Here is a 10,217-nt window from a genome sequence, read left to right as displayed (position 1 = left end):
CTGGCGCCGGCGGGATTTCATTTTTTTTTTAGATTCCACAAATCTCCGACCCGTGGCCACGTCGGCGAAAATCAGAGTTGCTTTAAAACGGCGTCAACCATTGATGATGGTTGACGCCGTTCAGTGTCGGGGGTGGGTTGCGGCATCGGGGGGGGGGGTTGCGGCATCGGAGGGGGGGGTGGGTTGCGACATCGGGGGGGTGGGTTGCGACATGGGGGGGGTGGGTTGCGGCATCGAGGGTGGGTTGCGGCATCTGGGGGTGGGTTGCGGCATCGGGGGTGGGTTGCGGCATCGGGGGGTGGGTTGCGGCATCGGGGGTGTTGCGGCATCGGGGGGGTGGGTTGCGGCATCGGGGGGTGGGTTGCGGCATCCGGGGGGTTGCGGCATCCGGGGGGGGAACATCGGGGGGGGGGTTGCGGCATCGGGGGGTGGGTTGCGGCATCGGGGGGTGGGTTGCGGCATCGGGGGGGGGGTTGCGGCATCGGGGGGGGCGGCATCGGGGGGTGGGTTGCGGCATCGGGGGGGGCATCGGGGGGGGTTGCGGCATCGGGGGGGGACGCCGCACCCCCCCCCCCACTAACGGAGGAAGGAAGGGGGGAGGAAGGAAGGGGGGGGGACGGAGGAAGGAAGGGGGGGAGGAGGAAGAAGGGGGACGGAGGAAGGAAGGGGGGAGGAGGAAGGAAGGGGGGAGGAGGAGAGAGCGGGGGGGTGTGGGTACCGGCCTTCAGAGGGAGGGGGACGGGGTGTGGGTACCGGCGTTGAGGGGGGGGACCCGGCATTGAGGGGGGGGGGACCCGGCGTTGAGGGGGGGGGACCCGGCATTGAGGTGGGGGTTGCGGCGTTGCGAGAGATGGGGGGGCGGCGTTGGAGGGGGGTAGGGGTGGTGGGGAGGGGGTAGGGGTGGTGGGGAGGGAGGTAGGGGTGGTGGGGAGGGGGGTAGGGGTGGTGGGGAGGGAGGTAGGGGTGGTGAGGGGGTGGTGGTTGGGGTAGGGGGCAGCGGCGTATAGAGGGGGGGCGACGGTGCGTTGGCCCCGGGCATCCGTCGCCCCCCCTCTCTGCACGCCGCTGCCCCCAAACCCCCCCCCGATGCCGCTGCCCCCAAACCCCCCCCCCCGATGCCGCAACCCCCCCAAATGCCAGAACCCCCCCCCCCAAATGCCGGAACCCCCCCAAATGCCGCAACCCCCCCCCCAAATGCCGGGTCTGTCTCTCTCCTCCTCCTCCTCCAAAAAACGCCGGGTCTCACCACTTCCGCAGCTGGTGAAACTGACGCGTATCGCGTCAGTCAGCTGCTGGCCCCTCCGGGAACGGAGAATAGCGGCCTAAAAGAAGGCCCCGACGCCGGAGTCATGTACACCGATTTTTCTAGCCGGAAATCGGCGTTACGACGGTCTGCAGAGAATTTCGCCCCTGATAGGAGAAGTTAAGCGGGAAGTGGGAGGAAGAGCTGGGGAGGGTGTTAGAGGCTGGATTATAGGAGGAGGCTCTGAGGAGGGTGAATGCATCCTCTTCGTGCACGAGGCTTAGCCTCATTCAATTTAAAGACGCTGGCCAAAATGAATATATTTTTAAGGGTGTGGAGGATGGATGTGGGCGGTGCACGGAGGGGTGGGGGGGGGGGGGGGGGGGGGGGGCACGAACCATGACAACATGATATGGGGCTGTCGAAACTGGAGGGATATTGGCGGGGAGTCGTCTGAGGTGCTGAGGGTGAAGATTGTCCCGAGTCCAGATTTTTGGAATGCTGGAAGACCCAGGAGACCAGGGGGCGATAGAGGCCGAAGTCTTGGCCTTTGCCTCCCTGGTAGCCCAGATCGTGTTGGAATGGAGAGACATGGGGCTGCCAAAACCGAGGGTGTGGGTTAGCGACCTCGTGGGAAATCCTTAGGTTGTAAAAAAAATCAAGTTCGCTTTGAGAGGGACTGTGGAGGGGTTTGTCCGGAGATGGAAACCGTTTATTGACTTCTTCAAGGATAGTTAAGAAATCAGCAAGGGGAGGCGGGTAGGAAGGCGGGGGGGGGGGGGGGGGGGGGGGAGGGGGGGGAGATTGGGGGGAAACTTTGGGATTAAAAAAAAGAGGCAGGGCGGGTGGAGGGTAACAGCAGGGAGGGTGGGCCGAAGGGGGTGCTGGTTATTTATTTGTTATGTGATTTCCTGTTCTATTTTTGGTTTTGGTTGTGTTAGATGTAAAAAAAATAAATGCCTTACTAAAAACATTTTTTTTAAGAATCTACAATCGACTAAAACACACATTTATCCAAAATAAAGCAGGCCTCTTTGCTCTATCATTCTTGGAAGGGAAATTTATAATTACAGGCAACAACTGGAAGTCACTATTACTATGATGTAAGGAGAATTCCAGGCTGTTTAATTTTCCCTTTCCTTATAAGTATTCATGCTGAACAGGCTGCTGGCTTGTCTGGTGATCACTGATTCACTGAATTCCTTCATGTTTGAACCTGACCTGTTTTTGGCTCATGCTGTCACATCAGGGGCAAGCTTCACATCACATTAATCACAACTAGAATAATCTCCTGGACTAATTTTGATCAATTAAGGGGCATTGGATGGGAACTTCCCAGCTTTTTCTTCCCTAACCGGCTTGGGGTTTTAATTAGATTTTTGTCTCTCCAGAGCTTCCAGCTTCTGTGCAAAAATTGCATGAGGCACTAGATCAAAAGCTTTATGAAAATCATCTGGAACAATGCAAGTGAGTTTATCCCAGACTTTGCAACACTCAGTAATTTTTAATTAAGTCACTACACACTCCATCGTTCCTTGCAAGATCAAAATCCAGCTTGTTTCTTCCAGACTGTTCCACTGGTCTTTCGAGTACCTCATGTTCCCACTGCTGCAATCCACCTTAAAAGCCGCTGACAATAATGAAATGTGTCAGTTAGCTCACTAGAATCCACAATGCAATCTAGAACGCCAAAGTATATATTCCTCAATCAGAATCATAGCTATCGACCTCAGAAGTGGAGCTCCAAAAAAGTTGATGGTTCCTGGTATTGTTATTCAAGATTAATGCTGCCCTTGTCACCTTCAATAGCTTGTCGGAATTCATATTTCATATTATCCAAACTTGCACCCTGACATCAGTTGGTAGGTGAGATCTGCTGCTCACTTTGAACTGGCACATTGAAGCCCTCTACTTCTGCACACTCTTCCATGGATTTGCGGCCATGTGCACATAGAGCATGTCAATGGCCTTCTGGGTCAGGTGCCAACTTGGACTAATGCCCATGAATGTCGCCAGGAATTTATTGGAGAGCACTGGGCTTGTCAAAATTGCACAGTCAGAAGCAAAGAATGGACAAATAAAATATTGGGACTATGTTCAGAGGGAGGGATGCAATTGATGGAGGCAGTCCATCAATTGATGGTCTGACAGTTGACATGGTGAGAATTACAAAATTGACATGAGACGAGGCAGAGAAAGAGAGTGGAAGCAATAGCATCACCAGCCATCAATTATATATGTCTTGGAAAAGGATAAGAATGCATAAGGAAATCCGACCCAATTTAGAGAGAATACATTTTGACAAGTTGCTTGCCGGCACACACCTCTATTGTGTTCCATTAGCAACATTCACTTGTTTTTCTACTTTTCTGCTTATGGCATTGTGAATTCTGTCTAATAGATAGCTATGTGTCACCTCTACCTGCACAGCCTGCAGGGACATGTAACTCCACGGTTACAGGTGTGGAATTGGTCCCAAGTGAAAAGGTGTCCAACATATTGACTGCTGAAATAGAGCTTCAGCTCACATCAAATATAAATTGTTTGTTGGCAGATATGTGTTATGTGTTCTCATAGAACATTTTAATTACACGTTACTGACAGTACTAAAATAGGTCCATTTGACCCAACTGGTTGCTGCTGATGTTTTCAATCCACATGAACCTCTTCCCACCCCTCCTCGTCTAACCCCATCAACATCACCTATTATTTTCGTCCCTGTGAGTTTATCTAGTTTTCCCTTTCTGAAAAGTAGTTTTCGAGTGTGCCATGGCTTGTGGATTTGCACCAGCCTAAGGGAAAATATTTACTGTGACAATTAACATTTAAACTATTAATTAAGAGAAAATTGAATTTGTTACACATTTGTATATCACTGCATATTTATAAAATGCAATCTATCGGTCAAAAGAAGTAATGGCCTGCAACTTCCTTTCGTAACAACAATTTAAGTTGTTGGACCACCACACATGCATGGCTCGGCACGGTACGACATGGCACGACTACCCAGATGTCGACGCATTGGCATGCACCCTGGAGGCGCGTGAATTCAAACTCCCGGCAGGCTTTTTTTTTCACAGCTTGAACTCATGCACTGCGCTGGAGCTGCTGCATGCAAAGTCCTGAGACAGCACTAACGTGGCCGACTTGCCCCGACATTAGGTAAGTTTTACACCTTTTTATTTGCACTTTTACTTCTCAGTCCAAGGTTATCACGCTGAGGCCGGAGACATTTTTTTGGTTGGTTAATGTTTTATATTATTAGTGTTCAGCATTTAGAAATATGTTTAAAATGCAAATCAAGTGAAAGGAAGATATAGGACAGGAGTTTCCATTGGCCAAAGCCAAAATCCTGAAGGGCGATTGGGCAGATAACCCGTTCCAACGCCAAATCGCGATTTTCCGTCAGTTCAACAGCGGCGTCAATGCATTCCGGAACACATGTACAGTAGATACCGTTTGCATAACATTAGCAGGCCTGGTCCGATGTTCTCCGGGGCCTCTGCAATTCTCCGTCTCTGATGGGCCAGGTTCCTGACGCCACCCCCCCCTCCCCCGCCACACCACCCACCCCCCTTGCCACAATTGGTGGGCACAAGGGACATACGGGGGCGGGATCCTACAGTGCCAACCGGCGCCACCATGTAGCCCGGTGGACCTGGTTGGGCAGAGGGATATGCACCATACTAACACGTTGACCTTTCACCCCCTGCAGACAATGGATATTGGAATTCAACCAGCCATGGTGAACTTGTTGCTGGTTGCTGCAGCCCTGGGGGATGCCCTGCAGCTGTACCAGTGGGCACTGCTGGAGGAAGAAGTGGAAGCTGCAGCAGCAGCACATGCGGCAATGGAGCGGCAGCAGAGGTGCGTGCAGCAGCGGAGTGGGAAGCAGCGGAGTGGGCAGCAGCGATGCATGCAGCCACGGAGTGGGCAGCAGTGGAGCGGGCAGAAGCGGAGTGGCCAGCAGCGGAGCGGGCAGGCAGGCAGGTCGCACCCCGTGTGTGCCATGGCCAACGCGCACGGGCCGTTCTGATAGGCTCCAAGTTCACCGACGAAAAGGAGGGTGGGTTGGCCAGGGGCACGGACAGCGCATTCCAACCCCCCCCCCCCCCCCCCCCCCAACATCCCCCTGGCCACCCTCTGCCTACAACCCCCTCCGTGATACATACCTACCACACAACGGGGTGGGGGCCCCAGTAATAGTGGGTCTGGACCATGGGATGATGATGACAACCCGGTCTGCGATGAGCTCTGGTGATTGGCATCATACGACGACGTCTGACTCCTGCCCACGGTAGTAATTTCCACCATCCCCCTGCATGCGAGCTGCCCACTCCATCACACGGACCCATTGGATCCCTGGGGTGGCGGTGGTGGGGACAGTCGGGAGGTGGGGGGAGGAGGATGGGGAGCATAGGCCACCAACAGGGTCCGCAAATTCCACCGACCCGCACGTCTGCCCATTCCCCCCTACCCGCGCCCCCTGGCCAGCCCAGACCAGCCACCCCTCACACCAATCAGACAGAGCACGAAGCCGGCTGAATCAGTGGTAACAGGTATTTATTGTGAACAATATATACAGGTTTGTACCCTATAGCCACTATAACTAAACTGAGCCTTGCACCCGTGCCAATTTAACTGGTGTCTACTTTTTTGGCCTTACGGCTACGTATAGGTCGATCTCCAGATGGTACAGCAGGAGTGGAGGCGGTCTGCTGTGATTCCTGCGACAAGGGTCCCCATTGGCAGGTGTCTTCTGGGGCGACCAGGCCTGGATGGTGTCACCCTGTTCTGCCCTTTGCCCACCAGATGTGCCAGGGGCAGGGGGGGAGCGGGGGTCCAAGGTGCTGCGGTGTACCGGCACCTCTCCTCCACCCTCGGGGTTGCCAATGGCCTACCGGCTACTCCATGGAACAAGGGTGTGAGCAGAGGTATCCCCTGAGGCTCCCTGACACCTGCCGCTGCCAGTCCTGGCCAACCGAGGCCTGCTCTGGGCTCGATCAGGTTCTGTCTGTATATGGCCAAGGAGCACAGGGAGTGGATCATATCCATTAGGGACTGTGCCACATCACGCTGCGACTGTGCCACCACCTTCTGGTCAGTGCCACATCAGCCAGTGACTGCACCATCACCCTCTGGAACTGGGCCACCTCCCGCTGTATGCAGCATGTCAGCAGGCGCCTGGGTAATACTGCCGACGTTCCCAGCCATGGCCTGCTGTGACTGGGCCACGCTCAGGAGTGCCGCTGCGATTTCCAGGTGGCTGCGGGACATGGTCGCCTGTGAGGTGGCAACTCTGTTCTGGGTGTGGGCCGTGCCTGCACAAAATGCCCCAGGCCTTGGACATCCTGATTCATCGCCAAAATCGTCGTCCCCAATGCATCCACCGTAGATGCCACCCGTGCAGTGTTGGCCTGGGTGGTACGTATGGTCAGCACCACCTCCAGCTGCTGCACATGTTTGGACTCCTCCAACTGCACCTGCAGGTGCTGGATGCTCCCCGAGAATCCCGATGTAGTCCTGGCTCCGCAACTGCATCTCCACCATGGATGGGACTACCTATTCCAGATGCTCTGGACCCGGGTCGGCCTGCCCTCTGTCCGTCTGCCCCCTCGGGTGTTCCCACCGGGTCAACTGTGTGGTACGCACCAGAGAGTGTCTTAGGAACCTCTTCATTAACGTGGCCAACCAAGGTGAGTGTCTCTGGCATGGTGGAGGGTGTTGGAGGCATCTGTGATCCTCCGACTTTAGCTCCGGGCGTCCTGAGTCTCAGGCGAAGGTGTCTGAGCTGCTGCCATCACTGCTCGGCTCACAGGGGAGCTCCGGCTATGGCACTGGCTGGGGACGGGGGATGTCAAATGTACCTTCCCCATCTTCAGCAGGTCCTACAAGACACAAGACAAAACGCATGATTAGACCGCAGACTGGGAGAGAGAAGGGGTGGGGGGTGGTGGTATGGGGTAGTGTAGGGTGATGGTGTGCCTGGGGTTAAGGGTGGTGTGGGGGTAAGGGTGGTGTGGGGATGATGTTGGGGAGGGGTTGACACACGTGACACAGGGAACCGCAACTAAGGGGGGGTCTCAGTTCCTCGCCCGCGGCCGAGAACCACCTCGGCGATCTTGCTTTCCTCTGGGCCGCCAACCACATCCAGGGCCCTCTGCTCTGCCACGGTGAGGGGCCGCAGGTCCAGCGGTCCCCCTCCTGCCTTCTCTCACCCAGGTGGTTGTGCGCTGCCTTCTTCTGGGGGGGGGGGACACACGTAAAACAACAGTGTTAGACAATCCAATGCATGCAGCCCAGGAGGTAAGTAGGTGATGGCCTCAGTGGCCAGGGCACCCAGCCGCAGCAGCCGGTATGGGTACCCACATGTGGTGCAAAGTGGGGGTTTGGCCGTCCTCTGAGGGAGGGGGGTGGTAGGGGTACAGGTGTGTGGGCTGGGGTTAGTGTTGGGGCACACAGCTGCCTGCTCACCCTGGCCACCCTGAGGAGGTTGTGCAGTTTTTCTCGCACTGCTAGCCCATCCGGAGGGTGTTGCCCATGGCACTTACGGCCTCTGCCACCTGCGCCCAAGTAGCTGGCAGTCTCCTTTCCGAACCGCTGTACCGTGTTATCTGCCTCTCCACAACTGAATCTAACGGCGTTTCCAGATCAGCGTCTGTGAACCTCAGGGCTGCTCTCCTCGCTGCCAATGGGCTGGGTTAGCACAGTGGGCTAAATAGCTGGCTTGTAGTGGAACAAGGGGGCAGCATGGTGGCGCAGTGGTTAGCACTGCTGCCACACGGCGCCGAGGTCCCAGGTTCGATCCCAGCTCTGGGTCACTGTCTGTGTGAAGTTTGCACATTCTCCCCGTGTTTGTGTGGGTTTCGCCCCCACAACCCAAAGATGCAGGTTAGGTGGATTGGCCATGCTAAATTGCACCTTAATTAGAAAAAATGAATTGGGTACACTAAATTTATAAAAAATAATGTAATGCAGAACAACGCCAGCAGCGCGGGTTCAATTCCCGTACCAGCCTCCCCGAACAGGCACCAGAATGTGACGACTAGGGGCTGTTCACAGTAACTTCATTGAAGCCTACTCGTGACAATAAGCGATTATGTTGTTGGTTGGGATGGTCTATGTGGGGGACAATTGTTTATATGCGGCTAAAGCTTGTCAACCTTTGGATGTCAATCGTGGAACTGGCGAATCCGGCAGCGTTTAGCATTAGAATCGATTGTGTTCCATGTGGCGCCAGTGCTAACCCCTTAACAGGAATCGCCCGGATGCGGCGCTGGTTTTTCTGTCGCAAAAGTCCACGGAATCTGCGTTGCCGTCAACACTTAGGGCACAATCTTCTCAAAAAGGAACAAGTCCCCTAGCGAATGCATTCAGTCGCGTGTTTCCTGGCACTCGCTGTGCCGTGAAACACTTGGCTATTCAACGCTACTCATGTCGATTAAGGGGCATAAACAGGGAACACGCGGCTGATGCGTTCCCCATTTTTTACAATGGAGAGCTCCACTCGGCAGAACTGCCCCTTGTAGCGAGAGAAAGGGATGACACAAATAAAATCCTCGACTTCCCCCATCCTGAATGCAACATGAGAGCTCCCCTCCCGCACCTTCTAACATCCACGGTGGGCAACCCCGGCCCAATCGCAAAAGATATAGCTTAGCACCTTGGCAGTGCCAACCTGGCACAACGGCAGTGCCCCTGCCAGCTGGCAATGCCACCTGGGCATGTCAGCAGTGCCAGGATGCCACCCAGGTGGCACTGCAAGGGTGCCAGGTTGGCACTGGCAGTGCCAGAGCACCACCCTGCCCAAAAGGCATGCAGCTATGGGCATCCAATCTCCTTGGATACCCTCTCAAATACCGTTCCTGTTTGTGGGGATCAATACCAAATGCCCATTGTCGGCGGGATTTTCCTTTGCAACGTCTTGCGAGATTGCGTTTTATCTCGCGAGGCATTGCAATCCTGGGTGGATTCCGGGAGTGGGGTCTCCCGGCTTTCACAAGCCAGGCTGCACCGCAGCCAGCTGCTTTTCCGGCACAGCGTGGCTGGAGGATCGCTCCCTTAGTCTCAGAAACGGAGAATCCTGTCCATAGTTTCTTTCGAACTTTGGTTTGGCATGAGGCTGCTAATTACATTAAAAAGGTACTTTACAGTGTAAAATTAGTTTAGAGTCACAGAAAGTAAAAGAAAGATTTTTATACTTTGGTTTGTCATAAGGATTAAATGAAGTATAATTATAGAATGCGGTGATTATGTGATAATGAGTATGATTGTCCACTTAGAAAGCGCAGGTTCTTTCAGCTAAGGTTGACAGTTGAAACACTTTTCAACCTGGCCTGTGAAAGTTTCATCCAAATTATTGGTTAATTCACTTATGTTGGGAATCTGGCACCTGGGAGCTGGACTTCACCACACACTAGCCAAGGGTGTTGTAAAATGATTCATAATCTGGAGTCATGCTTTACCTCCGCTGGGACATCACTCTTAAAATCATTGAAATGACTTTGCTGCTTCAACGTTGGTGCAGGGAGAGAAGAGTCAGGCCACATGTCTGCCTGGTGAGGAAGCAAATCAATTACTCACCCCTGATAGTGTACAGGCAAAGGACATCATATGAAATGATGACAGAGGAGATGGGTGCCAGGAGGCTGCACTTCAGCAAGGGGACAATGGGACATCTTTGCGAAATGTTGAAGGAAGACCTGAAGCCAAATTCTAACTGCCGCACTGCCTTAACAGTGAAAATGAAACTCACGATAGTTGTAATGTGTTGTGTATTGCATAACGTTGCCCTTCAGCATGGCCTGAGCATTCACCCGGAAGATGATTTGCAACCAGATGTGGAGAAGCAGGAGGAGGGCAATATGGAGCCTGACGCAGGCATTTCTCCTGGTGCAGGTGTGCAAGTCCAGGCCCTAGGTGATGCAAGTGCAGTTTAACTTCACCTGACATCTGTTGCTCTTGGACAGTGAAC

The sequence above is a fragment of the Scyliorhinus canicula genome, chromosome 6 (genome assembly GCF_902713615.1).
Source record: "Scyliorhinus canicula chromosome 6, sScyCan1.1, whole genome shotgun sequence".
Lineage (NCBI taxonomy): Eukaryota > Metazoa > Chordata > Chondrichthyes > Carcharhiniformes > Scyliorhinidae > Scyliorhinus > Scyliorhinus canicula.
This window is presented reverse-complemented; position numbering follows the sequence as displayed.